Here is a 26205-nt window from a genome sequence, read left to right on the forward strand (position 1 = left end):
AATCCAAGGACGAAAGAACCATTTAATTCAAAGCCTCTTTAGACTTATCCTGGCAAGATAGAATTAATTTTTAGAAAGTCTTGTTTCCCCTGCCCCATTTCTAGTCACTTATAATAACAAATTTCATTCAAATTAAATGTCATCTCACTTGGTAATTACAAATTACTGTAATTTGTATGTTTCTCATGTCGGCCACAAACTCAATCTTGTGGCCCGAATAAGTAGTGTTTTTTGTCAGCCCTCCAACTGAACTTTTAAATGTAAGAAGACAGAGCAGGATTCCAGAAATTAACAAGTAGCTACCCTGATAGTGCCACCAAAAAGATTGGGGTTCCTGATCAAGGACTTTATTACCTACACGAAGGACTTCTTGGAAGAGATAGTCTATATAGTACAAGACTTAAAAATATATGTTTGGCACATGCCTTGCCAATTTCATTGGGAGGTGGTTAAACTAGAGCAAAAGGAAGGGCAACTAAACTCAGAACCAATTATCCATCAAGATCTGGGGCCAACACCCAAGAGAAAGGCATGTCGGAAGAGGGAAAACTTGGACAATGTGACCTGTGACCATGAGGGAGGGAAGTATCTATTCTTTAATTATACTGAAACCACCGGGAATATTTAGAGCTGGTTTAATGTCAAGAACTAACGAACCCAACCAATTCAGCACTGTGAGACTTTCAGCATTCTCAAAAAACTGTTTTATTTTTTGCTATTTTTTGCTGATTTGCTATCAGATCCTTTGCAGTAAAGATTTGTTTAAGAATATTTTATTAATTGACCAAGCAGCTAAATAAATAATGCAAGGTACAATGCATAATTATCCTTTGCCTCGATTACTTTTTTCTAAAGGAATATAATTTCAAATTATTGGTTGTCATTTTAATTGGATAAGGTTTCTTAATTTGGATGTGCAGAAATAAGTGTTTCCACTATTTCAAAGACTACCAGGCCCAATGAAAGGCTGGTTATTACTATTATTATTATTCAGTTTAAAATTTTCAAGTTACCTCTCCCCAAGAAATTCACACAATGACAGAACTGGGACACAATTTGCCACACAGACAAGCAGAAACAAGCTCAGTGGCTGGTGGGAAACCTTCTCAGCCTATCCTGCATTTCTAAGATACATGGAGCCTTTTCATTTCACAGTGGCTGATCCAAGACTTTCTGCTAATGTGTTTTGTCCTTGGCCATGACCCATTTGCAGAGCCCATAAAAAAAAAAGATACAAAGATAGATGCGTGTATGGTTGTCAGCCACACTCATATGCTAATATAAAAAATATCCCCACCTGAACTGGAATCAGCAGCTTTGCACTACAGATGGTCATAAGTCAACTTAGCGTTGCAATGAAATGTGTCAAGTTAAACCAATCTATAAAGCAATCCTGGAAAAGATTTGTGAAGCTCTTTTATTTTGCATTGCCTCTCTTCCCCCCTCCTCCAAAATAGGCTTATTAAAATTAAAGCCATATGCATTTTTAAAAGGCAAAAACAGATGTTTTCTTTGGTTGAAGTATCTCATCAGTTTCTGAGAATAAAGAGGAAAGTTAAGTGTATAAATAGTCCGTCTCCCAACTATGTGGAAGCAGGGGTGAAACGCTCCTGGTTTGGACCGAATTGTGCGATCCAGTAGCGATCTTGGCTGATAGTTCGGAGAACCAGTAGCAATTGTGGTGCAAAGCTCCACCCACCCACCCACCCAGTTGTCGTTATCTGTTTTGTACCCTCTGCACATGTGCAGAAAGGTTTTGCGCATGCGCAGGTGGTGTGAGCACACATGTGGCACATGCACTTCCGAACCGGTAAGGAAGGTAAGTAAATTTCACCCCTGTGTGGAAGGAACAGATTTTGTTCATAATAACAACAGGTACCAGTTGTGTTTCCTACTAGGCTCATCATATCGAAAGAAATCATACATGAGTATAAAAATAGACAAGGCTAAGTAACATAATGGGCTTTTCTGCTTAATGTACACATGCCGTAAGATGTTTTTATACCTAGATTACCCAGGTAGGAGATTTTTTAAAAACAGGTATGACTCAGCTTTTCTTTATTATGTCTTTGCTTAATGGCATTATATAATTTTAATATAATCACTAGATTTTTAATGTATTGTGTGGAACAAGGTATTCTGGGAGCCATATTACCGCTATTGCTAATTACATGATTGCAGTTATATAAAAACTGGTAGGGAACATCTGAGGACTATTGGATATTCAGAAGCAAAGAGCAAGAGTTCAACTCTGTTTGTTATAGGAAGTCCATCAAAAATCCCCTTTCAAAAAAACAACACAAAAAAACCCACCTTCTCATTTGTTAAGGAAACTTTTTATTAGCATTTGAGATAATTAATCTTTGGCACCTTATTCCAAGTTAATGTCTTGCTGGAAAAATAATATTCAATATCCAATGAAATCACGACTCTAAGAGTCAATAAAGATGCCAAGTGAGATTATCAGATCTTAATAAGCACCAGTCTTATGATTCTAACTAGAGCGTTAAATTATATAAAAATATCAAATATGAAAATGCAACAATCCATGATAAATAGATAAATATTTTCCTCACAAATTATTTTGTATGTATGTTTTTTATATTATGGCCTCCCAACCAAAATACAAATTTGTTGCATAAGATGTTATCATCTACACACTTCTTCTAGATTACCCTTTCTTTATAGGCTCTGACCTGACCCACAGTTTATAAAACCATATCCTTTCATTTAAATTAGTACTAAGGAAAAATTGGTGCCCAGAAGCTTTATTTAATTTTTGTGGATGAGTTGGGTCAAAACCTGCAATGGATGAGACATAATGCAACAACATGGAATTTTCTTGGGTCAGGGACATCAACAGGGTATGGTTAAAAAAAAGTCAAGATAGCAACTGCAGCAATACTGGCTGGGAGTAGTAAAAGTTGTAGTCCAACATTTCTGAAGAACAACAGGCTGGGGAAGGGCTGCTCCAATACTGGACTATCATTGCTCAAAATGTAGATCAGTAGCTAAGCTCTTTGTTGAAAGGTTTTTAGTTTTTAAGCACAAAAAGTTAGATACAATACAAAAGACACCGAGTAAATAAGTATAGTTTCAGGATGTTTATTTTTTTGTTTTATCTTCGTAATAGTAATTTAGTAGTTTAACTGCAAATGCTTCAGTAATTTGGACAAGCTACAGGAGGAATAAAACTATTAAAATAAACGAAATAAAAGTCCTTTGGGAGATAGGGCGGTATATAAATATAAACAATAAATAAATAAATAAATAAAAGAAGCGTAAAATAAAATCAAAGGAAGTGTAATGAAACTGACATTATGGTATAATAACAATGAATAAAGCAGACTATTTATGATTTATTCTTGAGGATTTGGCATCATAGCACCAAGCAAAAGCAAAATCCGGGTGGGGCTGAATGAGTGTACTGATGTACAGGGAGTGTATCCCTGTACTGAGTGTTGTGACATTGGTAACACAAAGTAAAAGAAGGAAAGAGAGATGAAGGGCTCAGCAGGATTAGCACCAGCACTTCATCCAGTTTCTGCACATGTACGTCCAATTATACCTCCCTGGGGACAAGTAAAGTTTGTGAAGGCTATTGGGGCACATTGTAGTGGCATCCAACAAACAACAAGTAATCCCATTGTAGAAATTCAGAAATAATAATAAAGTATGGAGCAACAAATATTTGTATTATGGAAGTAGAGAGGAAGGCAGCAAATCACTACTAAAATTTGGGAAAATACAGAGGATCAGTCAATCTAGCATGGGATCCTTAGAGCTACTCAAAGCACACTCACATTTACTTCCTGGTTTACTGACAATTCTGCAAACATTCAGTATCAGCAATGGAGGAGATCTAGGAGGAGGATCTGCATTAACACTTTTGAAAGCTATTTGTAACCCTGATTTGGGTTGTACAGGGAAAGAGCTTGAGCCTAGAATAAGCTTCTCCTGAAGTAATCGAAGTTTATTTCAAGTTTTTGCAGCTGGAAGAAAACTTGTTGTTATTATTGTTTAAAAGTTCTGCCTTCTTGGAGGAAAGGATAGTGATGTGTAGATATCACTTAATGAGGAAAACCAACATTTTCAGTCTTGGAATGAGGCTGGTTCCACTCTCCAAAGAGGAAAAAAATAGCTACATCAAAAATCTTGGTTTTGGGTGCCAAATTTTAGCAATACAGTTTGGTAGTATTCTGAGGGCCACAAGGTAGTATTGAAAAAATAGGTGCTGGGGATGATGAATAGTCCACAAGTTACTTAAGTCACAAAATCAGAAGGCCTAAATCACTCAGTCTCAGATCAATTCCTGAATGTGTACTACTTAACAATATATGACAATGGCAAATTTCTAGGCCTTGCACTTTTTCATTTCTGTTGGTGCACAAATATTCATAACACTGAGTCTTGGCAAGCTTCCAGAGTCAAGCAGCCACTCAATGCAGTAGATTTAGGGATATAATGAAAAGGTAGCAGATGTTTAGCTATTGAATTTTCCATGATTGCTGTTAAAATTGTTTGTCTTGACCTTTTTTGTGTGTATGAGCATTCCTGAAAGCAGGAGTCTGATCTGAGAAATGATTAGCAAAACAGGTTTATTACTCTAGCATAAAGGATATTTATTTATAGGAAATGGTATTACCAAGTTAAGCAAAGTCTAGCACCTACACGTGACTGTGAAAAGACTCAAAAGATATTGTACTCTATTTTGGGGGTGGGGAGGCAGAAGGATGTAACCTCATATAAGGAATCTCTTGGATTAACAGCAGGCAGAATGATAGACAAAGAGAAGAAAAGCAAAGCAAAGAGAAACACACAATGGTATTAATTTTAAAGCAAGAGCAAGTAAGGACCAAGGAACAATGAGTAGGCCTATCTAAAGGTCGATAGAGATTCTGCCTATCTAGAAGGGAGACGGAGGCAGACGGAAAATATCTTTGAAGACCCAAAGTAAAATAACAGCGTTCAATCTGAATTACCTATTACCCTTGGAGTATTTCATTTTTTATTAAATACTTTTTATGATTTGTTAAACTGAAAGGTTTATGCTTTTGTAAATGGAATACTGGTCATTGGTTATAATAAAGGACTGACTGAGTAGATCTAGAAACTGCAGGTATTGGATTTTTCATCCTGAATTCAAGAAAAGCCATATCCCACAATCCTAGCATAAGCTAACTTTAATTAAATAATCTTTCCTCAGAGCCACTCTGTTCTTTTCCTGGGAAATTTAAAGGACAAGGGAGGAGAGTGAGATTTGCTTAGAAATTTGCATTTCAGAGTTAGAGAGAGAAAGAATGAGGTTACAGCCAGTCACGTGGGAGTTCTGTTCTAATCGAGATTTCTGAAGCTTGTTATCGCGATGCCCGTTAAAGGACCATTTAATAAAATCCCATGTTTTAAGGCACTAGTGCAACGCTTTTCAAACTTGGCAACTTTAAGATGTGTTGACTTTGAATTCTGGTAGTTAAAATGCAGACATTTTAAAGCTGCCAAGTTTGAAAAAAAAGAAAAATACTGCACAAGAGCCTTTTTAAAGGCAAATAATTGCCTTAAATCCTGCATATACAATATGGCTCACCTCCGTTTTTGAAATGAAGAAATGAGATATAGTCAGCTGAAGTATAATCCCCCAGGAATTTAGAATGATGGGTTTCCCCTCACATTTCTATTTAATGGGCTTAATTTCAATATTTTTTTTAAAATGGAGAAAAAAAACTGCTGTAACCAAGAGCCATATGACATTCTTCAACTGAGTCTATCATTTGCAAGCAACCAAGTATCTTGAGCCATGATGGCCAATGGTTAGAATGCAGTACTGCAGGCTACTTCAGCTGACTGCTGGCTGCCAGCAGTTTGGCAGTTTGATTCTCATCAACTCAAGGTTGACTCAACCTTCCATTCTTCCGAGGTTGATAAAATGAGGACCCAGATTGTTGGGGGCAATATGTAAACTGCTCTAAGTAGTTTACTCTGTAAACTGCTTAGAGAGGTCTGTAAAGCATTGTGAAGTGGTATATAAGTCTAGGTGCTATTGCTGTTGCTATCTTGGGCAATGCTGCCCAAAGGCATTTTGTCCTTCCAGAATCCTGGGCAAGGCAGAAGAAAGCAAGGATTCCTGGTGCCTTAAGTGGTACTGCATTCTAACCATTGGTCAAGAGCTTCTATCCAATAGACACACTGACAGAGGTTCACAGTTGTTCTAAGTGTTAGAGTGTTAGTGTTAGAGCTTTTTGCCTCTCCATCTGCCCTGCCATAGGATAAGGATGAAGAGAGCAGTGATATTTGTAAAACTGAAGCAAATAAGACTATACTGAATCTTTACATTCCGTGCTGTGAACAAGCCTTTGGTCCTGTTCATTTTGCTCTCAATTACCCAAACTGGTTCTGGGCAAGTGTTTCTGCTTGGATCCTCCTGAGAACTTTAATCCTTCTATCTGTACATCATTTCAGATTTGAACAAAATGTCCCACAGCATTCCCTTTCTGCTGGACAAAAGCCCAAATTACCAATGAGGATATGAAATTTAATGATGATTTCTTCACTACCAGACTGGCAATTGTCCATTCCAAAGTACAGGACAGAGGTGGTGGGGAGTAGGGGGATGTTTCTTACAAAAAGGACATGTTATTGATTGAAATTAGCTGAAAGAGAAATTGCTTCTCACAAATTGTATGGAGTGTAATGAGTTTTTAAAGAGGTAATTTTGAAAAAAAGATTAATGGACCTAGATGGCGGCCTCTAACTTAGAACTGGAAATGACCCATAGGAAACAATGTTTTCAAACTTACATAAAGCAGGCAACCTAAACTTAAGCTGTTGCAAAGGATTCACTTTATATCTGAATCATTTTGTGGGTTTCTGTGATGCACAAAAAGGTAAGTGCATTCATTTAATGAATTCGACTCTTTTGGCAAGTACTGTTGTTGTGGGATAAAAATATCTGCTTAGGTACAGGTAGTACTTGAATTACAACCACAACTGAGCCCAAAATTTCTGTTGATAAGTGAGACATTTGTTTAGTGAGTTTTGCCCCAATTTACGACCTTTCTTGCCCCAGTTGTTAAGTGAATCACTGCAATTGGTAAGTTAATAACCCAGCTGTTAAATGAATCTGGCTTCCCCATTGACTTTGCTGGTCAGAAGGTCCAAAAGGGGATCACATGACCTTGGGACACTGCAACGGTCATAAATATGAACCAGTTGCCAAGCATCTGAATTTTGATCACATCTGAATTTTGACCATGGGGCTGCTGCAAAAGTCGTAACTGTGAAAAATGGTCATTTTTTCATAAGTCTCATTTTTCAATGCCTTTGTGACTTTGAATGGTCACTAAGCAAACTGTTGCAAGTCGAGGACTACCTGTATTGTTCAATGCAATAGCAACATTGGGAAAAAGGCTGCATGTTTATGGACAACTTGTAGAAAACAGTGTAGAACGTAAACATGGAAGAAGCTAACATGAACAGTGATAAGTGGTATGGATTTTTTAAAAAGGGGAAGTTGGTTATAAAGGCAAGATGAAGACAAGAAAAGCAGGCTTTCGTACTATGAACAGCAAGGTAACAATTTACATGACAAATGGCAAATGGAGAAAGGAAGAAAATTGTATCGACAAAATGAAAAAAGGACAGCATAAATGGGGAGCCACATTTTAAGTATGATTTTCCATCCAATCTAATCCACTTAATAGACATGCCATCCAGCCCATTCTTAACTAGCTTGCTACTCAGCAAATTATGGAGTGCTTTATCAAATGTTTCGCTAAAGTTAAGATATATTGTGTATATATACAACATTACTAAGGAATTGCCCTGTTAAATCAATTTGAAATAAAAGTAATCCAACAAGGCTTACTCTTGCCAAATTCACTTGCAATAATTTTAAGGGTTCAATGAAAAATTGCCCTTAGTATCCAGATGAGATTGCCTTTGCTATTTTATGATATCGACTGAAGATCTTCTAGTAAGTTATTATTTCTTCTCAAACAACTTATGGTCTCTGCTTGCTCATCTTTGTCCTCTTAGGAACAACATTCTTCTTCTTTTTTTAATGGTGCTGAGCAAGCTTTGACTCTGGGAACTGCCTGGACGAATTTTCTTGTTGAGATTTTTGGAAGTGTTTTGTCATTACCTTCTTCCTAGGATTAAGAGAGAAAGAGTAACTGACATCTTGCTCATCTTGTTTTTCCTCCTTTTGTTGTTGTTGTTCAGTCACTAAGTCATGTCCAACTCTTCATGACCCCATGGACTATAGCATGCCATGCCCCCCCTGTTGTCCACTATCTCCTTGAGTCTGCCAAAACACATCCCCATTGTGTTGATGACACTATCTCATCCTCTGCCATCTCCTTCTCCTTTTACCTTCAATCTTTCCAAACATCAAGGTCTTTTGTAATGAGTTCTCTCTTCTCATTTGGTGGCCAAAGTATTTGAGCTTCAGCTTCATTATCTGTCCTTCCAAAGGACAGTCAAAGTTGTTTTTTTGTTTTTTTTTTAGGATTGAGCTTTTCCTCCTACTTTATGCTTAAAGGACAGGACTAAAATTTCTGATTTCTAGCCTGGAGCCTTTAGCTAGTACACAGATATGGCTCTCAAATATTCTTTTTTGTTTTGTTTTGTGGTGGTGGGAAGACAATTGAAATCCAAGGCATTCTGTAGGAGAAGCAGAGCTGGGGGCAGGTCAAAAAAGGGATCAGTCTAGAATACCTACATAGCTACAAATGTATGAAATCTAACCTATCATGAATTCCGTTGGCACTTATCTAACTTTTAGCAGGTGCTAACTGTTAGTTGAGAATATTCATGGGCAGCAGCATGAGCAATAAATTTGTTTAACTGGAAATTCACATATGGTTCTGGTCTTTCACATCTGACATTTTCTGAAAAGATTTGAGGCATCACCTGTGATGGCCAGCTCAAAAGAATCTGAAATAGAGGACTTTGCTCAGGATGCCCTGGATGAATACCTGTATTAGCCTCAAGGAAAGTTAAGCAATCAGGCACCATGGCCAAGGAGCATTCCAGTCATCAGGAAGCAGCAGAGTATGAGAGGCTGGATCCAGGACCTCCTTCCAGTTCTAGAGGACATAAGGCTGAGCACAGCGCAGAAGAGAGCTCTTCCCACCTTCTCACTTGATGCAGAATCTATTTAAGATTGATGCAGGACCTATTCAATTTGCCCAGCATTCTCCATTGGGATCAGCTTGTCAGAAACCTGTGTTTGTCTCCTGAACCTGTTACTTGAAAAAAACCTCATTCATAAGCACTGGCCTGCTGGATTGGACTCATCTAGTCCATCAATCACAGTGGCTAACTACCACAAAGCTCACTGGTCTTCAAGTAGATGGCCATCAGAGGCAGTGTCACTGCCATAAAGGCTAGTAGCTATTCTTTGACCAGTTGATGACCTCCATTTTGATTCTGGCCATTTGGAAACTCATTCCAGATAAGCTCTCCAGGGCTTTGAGACTTTGCTACTCTGTGTACATGCTTCCATGTGCATCCTGCTTGCATTTATCAAATTCTGCTGGCATTTATCAAATTCTAAATAAAACTTCTTGCAACTATTCCTCAGTGTGTGTGTGTGTTTGGCCCATGACTCTTCCCTTCCATGACTAACAATGGAGTTTTGAGAAGGCAAATGTGAGATCACAGTTCTAGCCAATCCTTTGATTTTATCAATTTTTTTTTTAAAAAAAGCATTTCCTTTTTTCAGCACACCTTCATAGGTTAAAGCAACCTTATCCCACTGACAACACCACATATGGTTCCAGAATTCTCAACCAATGGTCATGCTGGTAATAGTTGTATAGCAATATGATGAAGCACCAGTAGGAAAAGGCAATAAATACAATAATTTATTTCTTATTTTCATCCATTTCCAGGTACATTATAGAATCAAATCTCATGATAATTTTGTCGAGATTTGCATTATGAATGTTTTGGCTTTTATACAACTGCATTCTCATTTCTCTGATATATTTTAAACCCAATTAATGATATAGAAGGCCATGTTACTATCATTAATTATATACCATCAAATCAATGTCAGCTTTTCGTGACCATATAGGCAGATCTTCTACAAGAGGATGCATCTCCAACCTGACCTTTTCATAATGGTGCATCTATTGCTGATGTAAAGGAGTCTATCTACCTTGCTGATGTAAAGGAGTCTATCTACCTTGCTGCTGTTCATCTTCACCTTTTCCAGCATTATGGGCTCTTCAGAGAAGCTGGGGTTTTGCATAATGTGTCCAAAATATAATTTCAGCCAGGTTATTTATACCTCAAGTGAGAACTTTGAACTGATTTGTTCTGTCCTTGGCATTCTCAAGAGTCTGCTTCAACACCAAAGTCCAAAAGCATCAATACTCTTTCCTGCTTCTGCACAGTCCCCAACTTTCATTATCATTGAGGGAGATATCTTGTATGCATGATTTTTTAATTTTGCCAGTATAAGCACATCACATGGTCTGGCATCCCTTGCTATTTCACCAGGTGCTAGACTGCATATTTCTGTTCTTGACTATTTCATTTTTTGTTCCTTTACCGTTAATAGTAAATGAAAGGCAGAATTACTTCCATAACTTTATTGTCAATTCTAAATCTAGTTGCTGGACCTATGGTTATTACTTTGATCTTTTATATATTTAATCTTAGTCTGGTTTTTTCCATTGCTATTTGATTTACATTATTAGACCTCCTAGCTCATTTGAATTTTAGCTATTCGAGAAGTGTCATAAGCATAGTGCAGGTTATTGATGTTTCTTCTTCCGATTTAAAACCAAGTTCATCTTCTAATCCAGCTTCCCTCAAAAGTGTACAGATTGATATAAATAAGGAGAGCAGATATACTCATGTCTCACTCCATAGCCAACCTGCTATCAGATTGTTTCACCAAGTTGTTCAGATTTTGCCTTCCTGACCTACATATAGTTTCAGAGCAAGTAAAAAGGAAATTCATTTTTCTAAATATATTCCACAGCTGACTATAATTAACAAAATCAAAAGCCTTTTAATACTTAATGAAGTGCATACAGTACTGAGTTCTTGGGCTTTCTCAATTATTTAGTATGTATCAGCAACAATATTCTTGTTCCTTCAAACATCTTGAACACATTGGGCTTTCATTTTTGTTAAGTGATCTTAAGCATTATTTTACTAGCATAATTAAAGGTGCTACGCAGTAGTTTACATACTTGGCTTGGTCTCCTTTTTATGATATTGATATGTAGACCAACATCTTCCAAACTGTTGGCCAGTACATGATTTTCTATATTTGTTGACACTGTTTGGACGCTTACTGGTTCGTCTTCTGTTGCATGTCATATTTCTGTAGGTATTCCATCAATGCCTATAGGATTCTGATTTGATAGCAACCACAATGCTGATCTAACTTCAAAGTTATCTTTGCTGTTATCACTAAAGTGAAAATCTGCCCTATAGCTTCTTCCTGTATCACTGCTACTCTGTTCAGAAAACCATTCTCCCATTCTAGGAGTCACTGTTATACTAATTGTACATATTGGTCAAGAAGAAGAAACAACTTTTCATCAATTGCAAATACTGACAAATCTCCTCTTATGAAAAATTCTACTTACTCCAGGGCTGTCTTGTCCTCCCCAAATCCCAAGCAATATTTCATCATGATAAAAAAAAAAATTAAAAAGGATCATTCCACATCTCCACTCAGTTATAAGTGGAGGCATCATTTACCAAAGGAAGTGGTGAAACTAATTTAGAAATACCAGGATCTCAGTTCTTTCTCCAGAAGCCATAGACTCCACAGATCCCTTGCTAGAAGGGTGGCAATAGTGATCCCAGGAGAACAGATCTGTTTCCGAAAACTCCTTTGGAGCATACATTCATACAGATAAATGAATGAAAGCTGTGCTGTAAATTTTGGCTGAGTCCTAGACTCACCTCTATGGTGATAAACTGCATAGAATTCAAAAAGACATTTGTTTGGAGAAATATCCATACCCAGTGGTTTTTATCAGTATAAAATATTTATGAAGTGAAAAACTGCTACCAGCTTCCCCTTTGGTTTCGACCTGGAGAATTAGAAAAGCAGCAGGTGCTTGATCAGGAAGGTACTATAGCTGAAGCTGGAGACCTTTCTCAGCCCCCAAACAGCTGCCTGCTTGTGTAGAGAAACAATTGACAAAAGCATTTATAGGAATTTACTCAGCATGTATTCTGGCACATGGTAAAAACACTTCCACAGTAAGACCACCAAGATTTTAGATGAGGTTGCAGAAAAGGGTTTGGAATATGAGCTACCTATTGTTTATCACTGTTTCTGTTTTTTTCCTCTGGCCAGACTCCAATGAGATCATCTTTCTGAAGACATGTCGGCAGGAGCTTTTTCTTCAATCAAGCTGTCTTTTGTTTTTCCTGTGCCATAAATCATGTGAGTAAATATCCTTTCCAGAAGCAGATTTAAATTATGATAATATAATTATTTCTAATCATGGAATGTAATAGTTCTATAACAAGCCTTTCAGTCATGTCTAATTTGGTACATGGGTGGTGCATTTACCTCATGATTAGGAAAAGATATTTGTAGGGTTTTGATCTTTAAGCATAAGTTTCCTGCAAATTATATCCAAGTGACTTTGCTTTGTATGAATTTGCTGATAGCTTGTTTATCCATGTTTAACTTTAAAAAAAAATTACTTCTTTTTTGTAATTGATTTGGAATTTTTTTTCAACTTCTTTTATATCCACAAAAATTTTTCCTATGTAAAATGAATTTGTGTTGCTTACTAAATGAAATATTGGGAAAGTCATTTGGATGTCAAGGAAGATAAATCCTAAAGAGCAAGAGGGGAATGAGATAGTAAAAATGGGACATAGCTTTATTAAATATTAAGCAATTACATTATGAAACACAAATGTATTCATTACATTTGAGAATTCTTACCGGCACATCTGCTGCAGGCAGCTCATTGAGATATGTAGTAAAAAAGAGATCGGTGTCTATCTCTTCTCTACCCTCATCTGACCTACTTCTTCCTTCACCATTCAACTAGGTTTTCCTGGAGTGGAACATTGTTTGCAGTTTGCTGATCAGTACTAAATCAAATTTTTTATTTCATCTGCTTTCAATTGAAGCTGCTGTAATAATTCAAAGCACTCGTTCTATTATTCCATTCAGTTTCTAACATCAAGGAACATCTTGAATGTTTTTAGATATATGTGCTCCTCTGGGCCACCAAATTGGTTGAGTACCACAAATTTTACAAGATATCTTCAAAATCTCTCACGTTGTCTACAGTCTGTTCAATCTTTGTAAATATATTTGTTACACGTGTGTGTGTGTGTGTGTGTGTGTGTGTGTGTGTGTGTGTGTGTTCCCAACCCTATTCATACACAATGGCTTCTAAGTGAAATTAAAATTTCTGTGGTACTATGATTATATAACAGAAAAATATCCCTGGTAAAAGATATCAGCAAGAGATAGCTTCAATAGCATGAAGACATCTACTGACCAATAATATTAACTGTGAATCATTAATTATAATAATCTTATAATGAAAGCTGAAAATCAATGTCAGCCATCACCAACAAAATGAAATTCAGCCATCTTCCAGGATAATCCTCCAGTCTTGAATCTTTTCCAGAAGGTGGCCAATGTGGCTACCAATCTTTCTAAAAGTAACAGTGCATGTCTTCTTCTAAGAGGCAGATTATACTTAGAAAGGTAGGGTGCTCACCAAGTTTTTTCCTGTAATCTCACTGCCAGAGGCATCAGTTCACCTCATTATAGTTCTGCAGTGTTGAATTTAAATACTTCTGTGCCATTCTCTCCATACATAAAAATAACTTCCTTCTTCCTTGAAATGAACTGCCAAAAATATGCTGAAGAAAGAAACCTGACCATCACCATATGCTACTTTAGTCAAGCAGCAATTTAATTCCTCCAGCTTTTTTTCTTCTCCGTGATGATGACGCCAAAGGCCTAGCATATATTATCCAACTTGTGACTGTCATGGCCTTTTGAACATTGGGACTTCAGAAATCTACAAGAAGAATTATGCTTGCGAGGGTGCTGATGAAATCACTGGATAATCTCCATCAATCTCTGCCTAGCCTAATGTTCTGCACTATTAAATTATAGAACTGTTATTTTCCAAGTCTGGGAATGCAAATACAATCATCTGCTCTCCAGATCAAAGTACCGATTTTTTCTTTTCTTTTCTTTTCTTTTCTTTTCTTTCTCTCTTCTCTTCTCTTTCTTATCTTTCCTTCCCTTCCCTTCCCTTCCCTTGCCTTCTCTTCTCTTTTTTGCCAATGTACTGGTTTTGTAAAACATGGCCTTTTTTCTACGCTGGCAGAGCTTGGTCATTTATTGTGACTAGTGATGAATAATTAGGCTATTTCTAATTTAAATTGCTTGTAATGCTCCCATCAGGTAGAGGCAATTTTTGCTTCTTTCTTTGCTATGATATGTACTGTATAACTTTGCATACACTTAGAGAGCACAACTAACAAAATGCCTTTATTAGAATTCAACCCATTTGGTCAGATATGTGTGTGTGTATAGTGGAGCCTTTTTCTTGTTATCATGGATTGATTTTCTTTGTCACAAAGTTCTGAGGTAAAGAGTCACCTCCCTTTCTAAAGCCAGGCAAGTCATTCCCATTGACTACATGGAAAAATCAAGAAATACTCATGCATTTTTATTCAAAATTGAAGTTTGCGGATTCAATAGCGGTCCCCTTTGAGGAACTGAAGTCTGTTGTACTTCAGACAAAGGGGTAGAGGAAGGAATACAAAGCTTCCTTGAAGCCTTGAGCTTTAAAATTGGGTTGATACCCTATTTCATATACTTCGCTTGTCAAGCTAACCAACAGAGGCAGCCCTTTATTGCTTCCATAAAATACACAGAATAAGACAAATGAGATAGTAGGTTTTACTCAATGTGCAACTAAAATGGCAACAATGAAAATTATTGGAAATCAGCAAAGGACACATAAACCCTTGCACACAAGTCGTATTTCCCAATCCTGACATGCAAGGTAGGCAGGTAATTAAAGGATATGCACATTTTCCAGCAAGTTTTATTGTTTAGGTTATCTTTTAATGATCCCATAGATTTTCTCCATGATGATCTGTTCTGACTTGGTCCTTTGGGTCTTCCAGCAATATCAACAGGTTCTATTAGCTAATCATGCAAAGGCAGAGAGACAAGTCTCTACTCAAAATCCCAAAATCTTCAACCAAAAACTGTCTACTATTGACCTCACCCCATTCCTAAGAGGACTATAAGGGGCGTGCATAAGAGCACAAAAGTGCCTACCGTTCCTGTCCTATTGTTTCCTTCATTATATCAAATTAATATAGTTGATGCGTATTTTTTTACTTATATATATATATATTTTCTTCAAGATATGTTGTTTTATCTATGACAATTGTTTGTGTATACTGTTGTGACAAAAAGAAATAAAAAAAATAGATATTACTAGAGAAAGTGGAAGGAAAGCAGCTACAGAGCAGAGACTATATCTTCTAGCTGTGCCATTCAACTTGGCCACTCTCAGTTGTCCCTTCCTTCTGGAAAGGACGAATAATCAGATGCCTTCAGATAAAAAGCCCTCAATGCATCATTTTCTTGATTAGCCTTTCTGTGAGAAAAGGTTGGAGAACACTAGGCAAAAGACCCCTACATCAGATTGGTGCAGTCATTTTCTTATGCTTCAATCATGATAACTTTTGTGAAATATGGATGATAGATCTACAGCAGAATTATTTTCCAAAGATTGAGCTAAGAAGAGTTCAATCGTTTCTCCATATGGAATATTTCTTAAAATATTAAATATTCTTTTTTCTGAATAAAGTTTGGCAAAAAAATATAGGTTTGGGTAGAAATATACTCAGGATTTATTTTGTAAACAGGGATTTGTATTTTATACATAAGGAAAAGTAGCTTTCAGAAACACTTAAGGAAAGAAGTATATCTTTTGAAATAGATTTTTTAAAAAGTAAATATTGATTCCTGATGCTTTTCCAACATCCTCATTTTTGATAGCCTTTAATCTTGTATACTTGGAGCAAGAGAAAATACTATATAGAAGTAGATGAAGACTCTTCTTTCTTAAATGCACTCAGCATGCAATTCTGTATTTATTTTGAGATTAATGAAAAGATTCAAATCATTATACAAGCAACATATATACAAGCTTTTTATATTGAATGTAGATTCTCAATTCATAGGAAATTAATCACGTTTGCCAGTTCTAAATCAGACACTGTAAAGCATGCCATTCTCCTAATCTATACATTAGTAAAATACCTCAGCGCACTCACATTTTAGGTTCCGGGTAAACCTGTTGTTACAACCGGCAGCAGCCCACCACTGACCTCATGTAATCACAACTTCCAATTCCTGCTGCCTTTCCTATTAGCTTTTCTTATAGTAAGCTGTGACCAAGGGGACACTACATCAATAACTTTGAGAAATGGTCAAAATTACCACTCATAAAGGGGCCGTGGTAGCTCAGGCTGTAAGAAGCCTGTTATTAAAACACAGCAGCCTGCAATTACTGCAGGTTCAAGCCCGGCCCAAGGTTGACTCAGCCTTCCATCCTTTATAAGGTAGGTAAAATGAGGACTCAGATTGTTGGGGGGGCAATAAGTTGACTTTGTAAATATACAAATAGAATGAGACTATTGCCTTATACATTGTAAGCCGCCCTGAGTCTTCGGAGAAGGGCGGGATATAAATGTAAATTAAAAATAAAAAATATCAGGACGTCACAAATTCAAGTGGTCATTATATGAGGAGCACCTGTAACTTATTTTAGCTTTGGCTTGTGCTGGCCTCGCTTTCGTTTTTGGCATACAGTTCCTACCACACTATCCAAAGACCTGAGGCAATTCACATCCGAAACAGGAATGTACAACCTGATTCGAATAAATTCTTGTTCCCAGAAAAGCATATGCAAAATTATTCCAATCCTAGGTCAGAATTTTGCAAAAACATTCTGTTTCTGGCTTGATATTACGTATTTTGTTTATTCTATTTAGAAAATAACTGTAGGTAATTTCCAATGGAATTTCACCGAGCACTGAGAATGTTAGTTCCTACATTCAGATCAGAGCAAATGCACACAGTGCTCAGTACAGTTGGTAAAAAAAAAATAAAGCTTGATATTTATTTATAAAACATCAGTGCACACCAAAAATAGGGAACTGGTAAAAATGGGATAAAAGGGAAAAAAAGCAGGAAGAGAAAGACAGGAACACCAAACAGCAATTTACATTATGTATATACCTGTATCCATTGGAAACAATACTGGGAGTAGCATGGACAGCCTGAAAAAAAATAATCTTTGATAACTTCAGTTCATTTATCTTCACAACAGCAGAGGAATCTAAGACACCAACACTCTTCTATTCTGCACCATTAAAGAAACAATTTGGTGGATGGGGATGAAGTATTTCCAGCACGTATTTGGGATGATTTTCTTGACAGGCTGAAGCAAAACTCGCTCAGCAGATTTCTCAAATATGGTTGAACCATCTCTGAGACTGATATTGAGATATTATAGCTGGATAGACATAGCAAAGTTTAATAAAACATGATTTCCCCTGCATATGCATGTATCCCTGGGATGGTAATATATTTTACTTCTTATTTTTATACTTTTCTTTCTTTCTTTTTTTATATAGAACATTCATTGCGCATCTTTTTACTTACTGGGAGACAGGTCAAATGTTTTATTTGTATTTAGCTGGTTCTTCCAGTCTGCTAAAAATCTTTAAATAACTGCAGAGCTTACATGAAATAAACCAATAAACAATAACATTAACCAGTTGTGGTCTGTTTGCAAGATTATTTGTGTTTGTTGAAAGTGTTTATAATCTCTGGCTCCCAATGGCTTCTAGATTTCCAAAGCAAAAATGGGTGTATTCTTTGTCCTTGCCTGACTTAATATGAAACCTTAATTCTTTTAACATGTAGCAATTAGCATGATTTTTCCTAGTTTTCTTTATTCTATATTACTGTCCTTTGTGAATGTTAAAGTTTTCCCTAGCTGCCAAAGTTTTATTTTTTATTACACCAGTACTGCATCCTCCAACCAGAACTAAATTGTCTTGTATGTTCATCACAAAAGGGATGTGGTGGCTCAGTGGCTTAGATGCTGAGCTTGTCAATCGAAAGGTCAGCAGTTCAGCGGTTTGAATCCCTGGTGCCACGTAATGGGGTGAGCTTCCGTTTCTTGTCCCAGCTTCTGCCAAACTAGCAGTTCGAAAGCACGTAAAAAGTGCAAGTAGAAAAATAGGGACCACCTTTGGTGGGAAGTTAACAGAATTCTGTGCACCTTTGGCGTTGAGTCATGACAGCCACATGACCATGGAGACGTCTTTGCACAGCACTGGCTCTTCGGCTTTGAAACTGAGATGAGCACCGCCCCCTAGAGTCGGGAACAACTACCACGTATGTGCAAGGGGAACCTTTATGTTCATCATAGTAGAAGCTCATTAGGAATCTTTCATTTCCCATGAAACCCAGTGCCACTGAATTTAGGAGATTTGGTTTTCCTATTATTGTTATGGTTCTATGTATAGAAAGCCTTGCTCTGGAAGTCCTACATTCATAACCTGAAGGTTATCTTGCTGGTGTATTAATAGTGAAACACTGTGTGATTATTCTGGGATTGCCTGGGAACTTTCCACATTCATGTTGAGGTTACCTAAAAGGTGTGTTTCATTATTTTATGGCTTTCATGGTTTACAGATATTTCTCTTGATTATTTCAGAGTCTACTTGTAAGATGGATCATATCTTCAATATAGTTTATTGTTCCAGAGGGACAAGAATTGATTTCCTTGCAATAGATAGATGTTCTTGATAAAGATTGGCTGATGCCATAATTTCCCCTCTGTAGGATTAATCTATCCCTCAAGCTGGATGGATTCAAGGCAGATTTGAGGGTTATTTCCAGGGAGTAGAATTCAACATTGATTCTGCATAATTACATTACAACAAATTTATAATAATTGGGGGAGTGACTTTTTTATTAGTTTTTTATATTTAAATATACATCAATATCAATATATGAACAGTGTGGCCCCTGGATATAAGTCATTTTGATACAAATATCAATAATGATAATCATAATAATTATTATATTAATCAAATTTATATAATCCTAATATTAATATACATGGATTTTTTAAAGTATTATTCAATATTTCAATATTCAATTTTAATGCCAATAATATTGTAAGCATACACGTTAATACCATCTTTCCCCCTCTAATCTTTTCCATCAAAATATTACTTATATTTCATTTCATTTCATTTCATTTCATTTCATTTCATTTATTTGATTTTTATACCGCCCTTCTCCCGAAGGACTCAGGGCGGTGTACAGGCAAATAAAAACAGACAAGACAGTATTATATAAAATACAAGATTAAAAAACTTATTATAATTTGCCTAAAAATTTAAAAAATATAAAAACTAAAACCCCATTTAAAATTAATAATAAAAACTATAAAATCCATAAAATTTAAACCAGCCCCGCGCAAATAAAAAGGTGTGTCTTCAGTTCGCGGCGAAAGGTCCGAAGGTCAGGTATTTGGCGCAGACCCGGGGGAAGTTCGTTATATAATATTCTATTATATAAAATTATATCTGCTAATATTACCCCTATTTCTTATTTCTACCTCTATTCTAACTTCTAATCAGATCACTATTGCTAATCCTAATATTAATACACATATTTATATAAGGCATAGCCCTTCATTATTTAGTTGTTCAAAGTCACAATATGCCATTCAAGTACTAGTCTGCCTATTATTTAAAAGTACCTTATAATACCCTTTTTCAACCTCCAATCTTTCCATCTAACTATTGGTTCATATAAAACAAATTCTTATTTCTACCTCTATTCAAATTTCTAATCAGACCATCATTATATTAGAAAAAAAGAATATACACACACACACAAAAACACATCCTTTCTATCCATCATATCTCGCCTGTTCTAATACTTCAAGTCTTATTCATTTTTTGGCTTGCCTCCCATACTCCTCTCTTGGATCTTTATCTCTATCAACTTCTGTATTTTCACCATCCAAACTGAATAATTCTCCCGTCTCTATCCTTCTAAGCTGCCAAGTCTCCAGAATATCCACCCAAGCCCTTATCTCCCTTTCAAAAGTATCTTCTTGGTTATCCAATTCCATTTTCAAATCTCTTAAAGTGCTTTTCCCTTGGTATATTTCATCAGTCATTATTATCTTTATCATCTTCTTCCCATCTTCTTGCTTTGTTTGCTGGTTTGTCCATTCTGTCTTTTCTTCCATTCTTTCTGCTATCGCCTCTCTTTCCTGGACTCTTTGATCTTTATTTATCGTCAGCTGTAGCATATTTTATATTTGCCCATATATGCCTTGCATTAGGTACTTTATCTCTCTGTGATTCCTTTCCATAGTACCCCTAATGCTTTGAAACATCAACATCATTTCTCCTGAAATTTCACTCCTTTCCCCCGATGGAGCATCTTGTCTTAATTTAATAAGTCCTGCTCTTACTGAAGTCCAAAAGCAATATATTTCAGTCCAGTTATTACTGAAAGTTCAGTAATCATAGTCTTTTATATCTCAGAATTATTATTTTTTTAATTTTATTTTTTTAATATATATCAATACATGAAAATTTTTTGACTTGCCTTCTAAATTCCTCCCTTGGGTCTTCTTCCCTATCTATATCTTTCCTGTTTAATTTAAGTATTTCTTCCATCCCTACTATCTTTTATTGCCAAACCTCCAGAGGATCTGTTCAACTCTCCATTTTCTTTTCAAAAATATCTTTCTGTTTATCTAGTATCATTTTTTGGTCTTTTAGCAAGCAATTTTCCTGAATTGTTTCATAGGTTTTTATTACCTTCTCCCTTTTATCTTTTTGTATGTTTATTTATTTAGTTCTTTCTTTTCCTCTGGTCTCTCTATTGTCTCCTCTATTTCCTGGGCTTTTTTTATCATTATTCATTATCCCTTGTAGAGTACTTTCTAACTTCCCATTTATGTTATTCATTGAGTCCATTATCTCCCTGTGATTCCTTGTCATAGTATCATGAATGCTTTGGAACATTGCTACCAATTTTTTTTTGCAACCCACTTATTTCCCCCCACTGAAACATCTTGCCTTCTTTTTTGATAAATCCAAATATTTTTCAGTAGTCTGTCAATGTTCTATCATTGCCTCAGAGTCTCAATTATTTTTGCCCTCAGAAAGTCAATCTGGAAACCATTTACTGAGTCCTGATGTTGCTCCTCCAAAAATACAGTAATATGGTTCTTTATGTTCCACAGCTAGTCAATTTACTTCTTTTTAGGTAATCCAGGAAAATTTCCAAATGTCTCCTTAAGACCCTGCTATAAGTTCAATCGTAACTCCTGATATTTAAAAGTTACTTTACTTAGATACCTTCCGTAATTTCAAAGTTAGAGCTCCCGTAGTCATGAACTTGATAAACATAAAGCAATAAATAGCACAGCAATCCTCCAGGTGTTATTTCCACTATCTCCTCTGTCTTATCAGTATTTTTCTCAGGGTTGTAGGGTTGTAATATATTCCATTCACTAGTAGATGGTGCCTTCCGTTTAACTTCAACATTACATAGATTCTAACAAGTTCTTATTTATTCAAATAAATAATCAAAATTCTGACACATAATTCCAGCATCTTAAAATGCCTTATTGCCAATACAAATTAGAGTGCCAATTTTTCTGTGTTTTGCACTCTATTCTTAATATCCTTTTCTTTCAAGTCTATGGTTTTTCTCTCTGTAATTGTACACCGCTTAAACAAACTCTTCAAAGAGTCCCTTTTCCAGAGTTTATTTTCTTTAGGGTAGGTTTCAGGTTAAAAAAAAAGTCACCTCATCCAGTTGCAGTCACTGTTCATCCACACTGCTCCAGCACATTCTTTGTTTCTTCAGCTGCCCCAGCTTCATGGCAGACATAACAGCTACCTCGTCATTGTCAGATGAGTGGGACTTAGCCCTGGATCAAGTAGGAGAGCCACCATTCTCCATGATCTTCAGGGCACCCCTCCACTCTTCATCCACTCCACTTTAGCCCTTATGGGTCCCTCCAATGAACGGATTTGGTGTGAGTTTGTGGACCCCTGCTTTTCACATCCAATAGCACCACAACATCAAACAGAAGACATCAGATTTATTAATCAATTGCATTTAAGTAGTCCAGGAAGCTTCCTCAAGTCAAAAATCACTTTGCTTTACTTAAAAGTCTTCCTTATTCTCATAATAAAGTCTCCAGTAATCATAAAGTAACTAGTTATAGAACAGTAAGTGTCACCACAATCCACCAAATGAATGTTATTTATTTCTCTCATCAAAAAGTTTTTCTAAACTTGTAGAGGTCTGGTATATTCCATTCACCAATAGATGGCACCTCAGCTTAGGTTTCAGCATTGTTTCAAGTCTTATTGATTTAAATAATCCAAATTTAGTTCAGTTTATGGAAGCAAAGTCAACTATTCAAGTAAATTCAAGTAGTTAGTCCAACATTTTTTAATGGCTTTCCAAAACAACACCTGCCCAATTTAAAAGTCCATTTTTCTATGTTTTAAAAGCTCTTTAGTTTTTCTCCCCTTAGTTCCTTTCTTTCAGGTCTAGGGTTTTTCTCTCTATGGTGTTCACCACTTTAAAAAATAGTTCTAAGAATCTGTAAAGTTAGGGTCTAAATAAAAAGGAATCTTCTCATCCAGCTCCAATCACTGTTCATCTGCATTGCTCCTGCACATTTCTTTGTTGCCTCAGCTATCCCAGCTTCATGGCAGCCATGATGGCTGCCTCTTCTCCTTGTCAAGGGAGAGGGAAGAAGTACTGAGTTGCTGCTCTCCCCAAACTACAGGGCATCCCACTTTTCTTCACCACCCCTACAGGGTAGCTTTAGCTCCTTTTGGAACCCTCCAACAAGGAGAATTTGGCATGGGGGCACAGAGACCCACTCCCCGTGTCTGATACCCCCACAACATCAGCCAGAAGTCAGGGAGTGACTCTGATTAGCTGATAAATCAGCTGAGTAATCAGTTGGGTCCCTACCTAAAGAGACCTGGTTTCAATGATTCATGTGTTGGTTACGTCAAGTCTGGGTTACTGGGAAGCCTTTGAAGATGGTGTGGAAGTTGCAGCTGGCTAAGAATGTAGCAAAAAATGAGTAGCATTTCCAAAAGGTACTACATCATCTCCATGTTGAAACAATTGTATTAGTTATCAGTTGTTTTACAAGTCTAATTTCAAAGTGCTTGCCTTGATATATGAAGTCTTATATGGTTTAAATTGAAATTATCTCCAGAACCATTTATCGATTCTTGTACTATCCACCCAATGCTCTTGAGTCATAAAGGGGACAAATTTTGCAGGTGTCACCAGGAATGCTCTATTATCAACAACAAATTGTGCAGAGAGTTGAGGCTGGTCTCTTCCCTCTTACAATTTTCTATCAAACGGATATTATCAAACAGATAAATGCTTTCCTATCAAACAGACAACAAGTGGTCAAAACAAGAAGCAAACAAGAAGCCTTCCCTGGACCCGGCCATTTTAGGTAATTATTGTCCTATCTCCAACCTTCGCTTTGTGGCGAAGGTTGTAGAGAGTGTAATGGCACGCTTGCTACCCCAGTTCCTGGATGAAACTATCTATCTGGACCCATTCCAGTCCGGCTTTCGACCTGGATGCAGCACCGAGACAGCTTTGGTCACGTTGGTGGATGATCTCTGGAGGGCCCGGGACAGGGGTTATTCCTCTGCCCTGGTCCTGTTAGATCTCTCATCGGCTTTTGATACCATCGACCATGGTATCTTGCTGCGCCAGCTGGAGGGGTTGGGAGTGGGAGGCACCATTTTGCGGTGGTTCTCCTTCTACCTCTCTGACCGGTCACAGACGGTGTTGGCAGGGGAGCAGAGATCGACTATGAGGTGCCTCATGTATGGGGTGCCGCAGGGGTCGATTCTCTCGCCCCTCCTGTTCAACATCTATATGAAGCCGCTGGGTGAGATCATCAGTGGCTTTGGGGTGAGTTACCAGATGTACGCTGACGATACGCAGCTGTACTTCTCCACCCCAGGCCACCCCAACGAAGCTGTCGAAGTGCTGTCTCAGTGTTTGGAAGCCGTACGGGTCTGGATGGGGAGAAACAGGCTCAAACTCAACCTGCCAAGACAGAGTGGCTGTGGATGCAGCCACTCTGCATCCACAGAGGTACAGTCAGCTGCAACCGCGGCTGACTGTTGGGGGCGAGTCATTGGCCCCAATGGAGAGGGTGCGCAACTTAGGCGTTCTCCTGGATGGGCGGTTGTCCTTTGAGGAACATCTGACGACCATCTCCAGGAGAGCTTTTTATCAGGTCCGCCTGATTCGCCAGTTGCGCCCCTTTCTGGACCGGGATTCCCTATGCACGGTCACTAATGCTCTTTTTACCTCTCGCCTGGACTATTGCAATGCTCTCTACATGGGGCTCCCCTTGAAGAGCACCCGGAGGCTCCAGTTAGTCCAGAAAGCAGCTGCGCGGGTGATAGTGGAAGCTGTTCGAAGCTCCCACATAACACCTATCCTGTGGAGGCTGCACTGGCTGCCTGTGATCTTCCGGGTGCACTTCAAGGTGTTGGTTACCACCTTTAAAGCGCTCCATGGCTTAGGACCGGGTTACTTACGGGACCGCCTACTCCCACCGTGTGCCTCCCACCGACCCGTGCGCTCTCACAGAGAGGGACTCCTTACGGTGCCATCACCCAAGCAATGCCGGGAAGAGCCTTCTCTGTGGGGGCTCCCACCCTATGGAACGAGCTTCCCACAGGACTCCGACAGCTTCCTGACCTTCGGACCTTTCGCCGCAAACTTAAGACATATCTATTTTCTCGCACAGGACTGGCCTAAAATTTTAAAATTTTAGATGATTTTATGGGTTTTTAACTTTATAAGTTTTTTAGCATTTTGAAATGTATTTTAATTAGTTGGGCCAAATTTAAATAAGTTTTTTAGTTATTTTTAGTTAAATTTATTTAAAGTTATTTTTAGTTAAATTTAAATAAGTTTTTTAGTTATTGTTTTTAATCTGTATTGCATATGTTTTGATTGTATTGTATGTGTCTTGATTGTTGTTTTATTTGGCTGTTAACCACCCTGAGTCCTTTGGGAGAAGGGCAGTATACAAATTAAAATAATAATAATAATAATAATAATAATAATAATAATAATAATAATAATAATAATAATAATAATAGTAGTAGTAGTAGTAGTTGTTGTTGTTGTTGTTATTGTTATTGTTATTGTTATTATTATTATTATTATTTAAAATTGGCAATGCTCTATCAAATCCTGTTCCTGTCAAAAGTGGCGTTCCTCAAGGCAGCGTTCTCGGACCTACACTCTTCATACTATACATAAATGATCTCTGTGACCATATCTCAAGTTATTGTGTTCTCTTTGCTGATGATATTAAACGATTTAACACCACCAACAATACTACTACCTTTCAAAAAGACCTTGACTTTGTATCCGATTGGTCTAAAACTTGGCAACTTCAAAACTCAACCAGCAAATGCTCAGTCTTACATATTGGAAAAAAGAACCCAAACACTAAGTACAAGCTTGATGGACATTACCTTACTGATGACCCCCACCCTGTAAAAGACCTTGGAGTTTTCATATCAAATGATCTAAGTGCCAAAGCCCATTGCAATTGCATAGCAAAAAAAGCTCTAAGAGTTGTAAATCTAATTTTGCGTAGCTTCTTTTCCAAAAACACTACAAAACATTTGCAAGACCCATACTTGAATACAGCTCACCTGTCTGGAACCCATACCACATCTTTGACGTTAATACAATTGAACGAGTCCAGAAATATTTTACAAGAAGAGTCCTCCACTCCTCTGTAAACAACAAAATACCTTATACCTCCAGACTTGAAATCCCTGGATTAGAAAATTTAGAACTCCGCTGACTCAGACATGACCTGTGTTTAACACACAGAATCATCTATTGCAATGTCCTTCCTATTAAAGACTACTTCAGCTTCAATCGCAATAATACAAGAGCAAACAATAGATTCAAACTTAATGTTAACCGCTTCAATCTTGATTGCAGAAAATATGACTTTTGTAACAGAGTTGTTAACGCTTGGAACACACTACCTGACTCTGTGGTCTCTTCTC

The sequence above is a fragment of the Ahaetulla prasina genome, chromosome 1, assembly GCF_028640845.1.
Source record: "Ahaetulla prasina isolate Xishuangbanna chromosome 1, ASM2864084v1, whole genome shotgun sequence".
Lineage (NCBI taxonomy): Eukaryota > Metazoa > Chordata > Lepidosauria > Squamata > Colubridae > Ahaetulla > Ahaetulla prasina.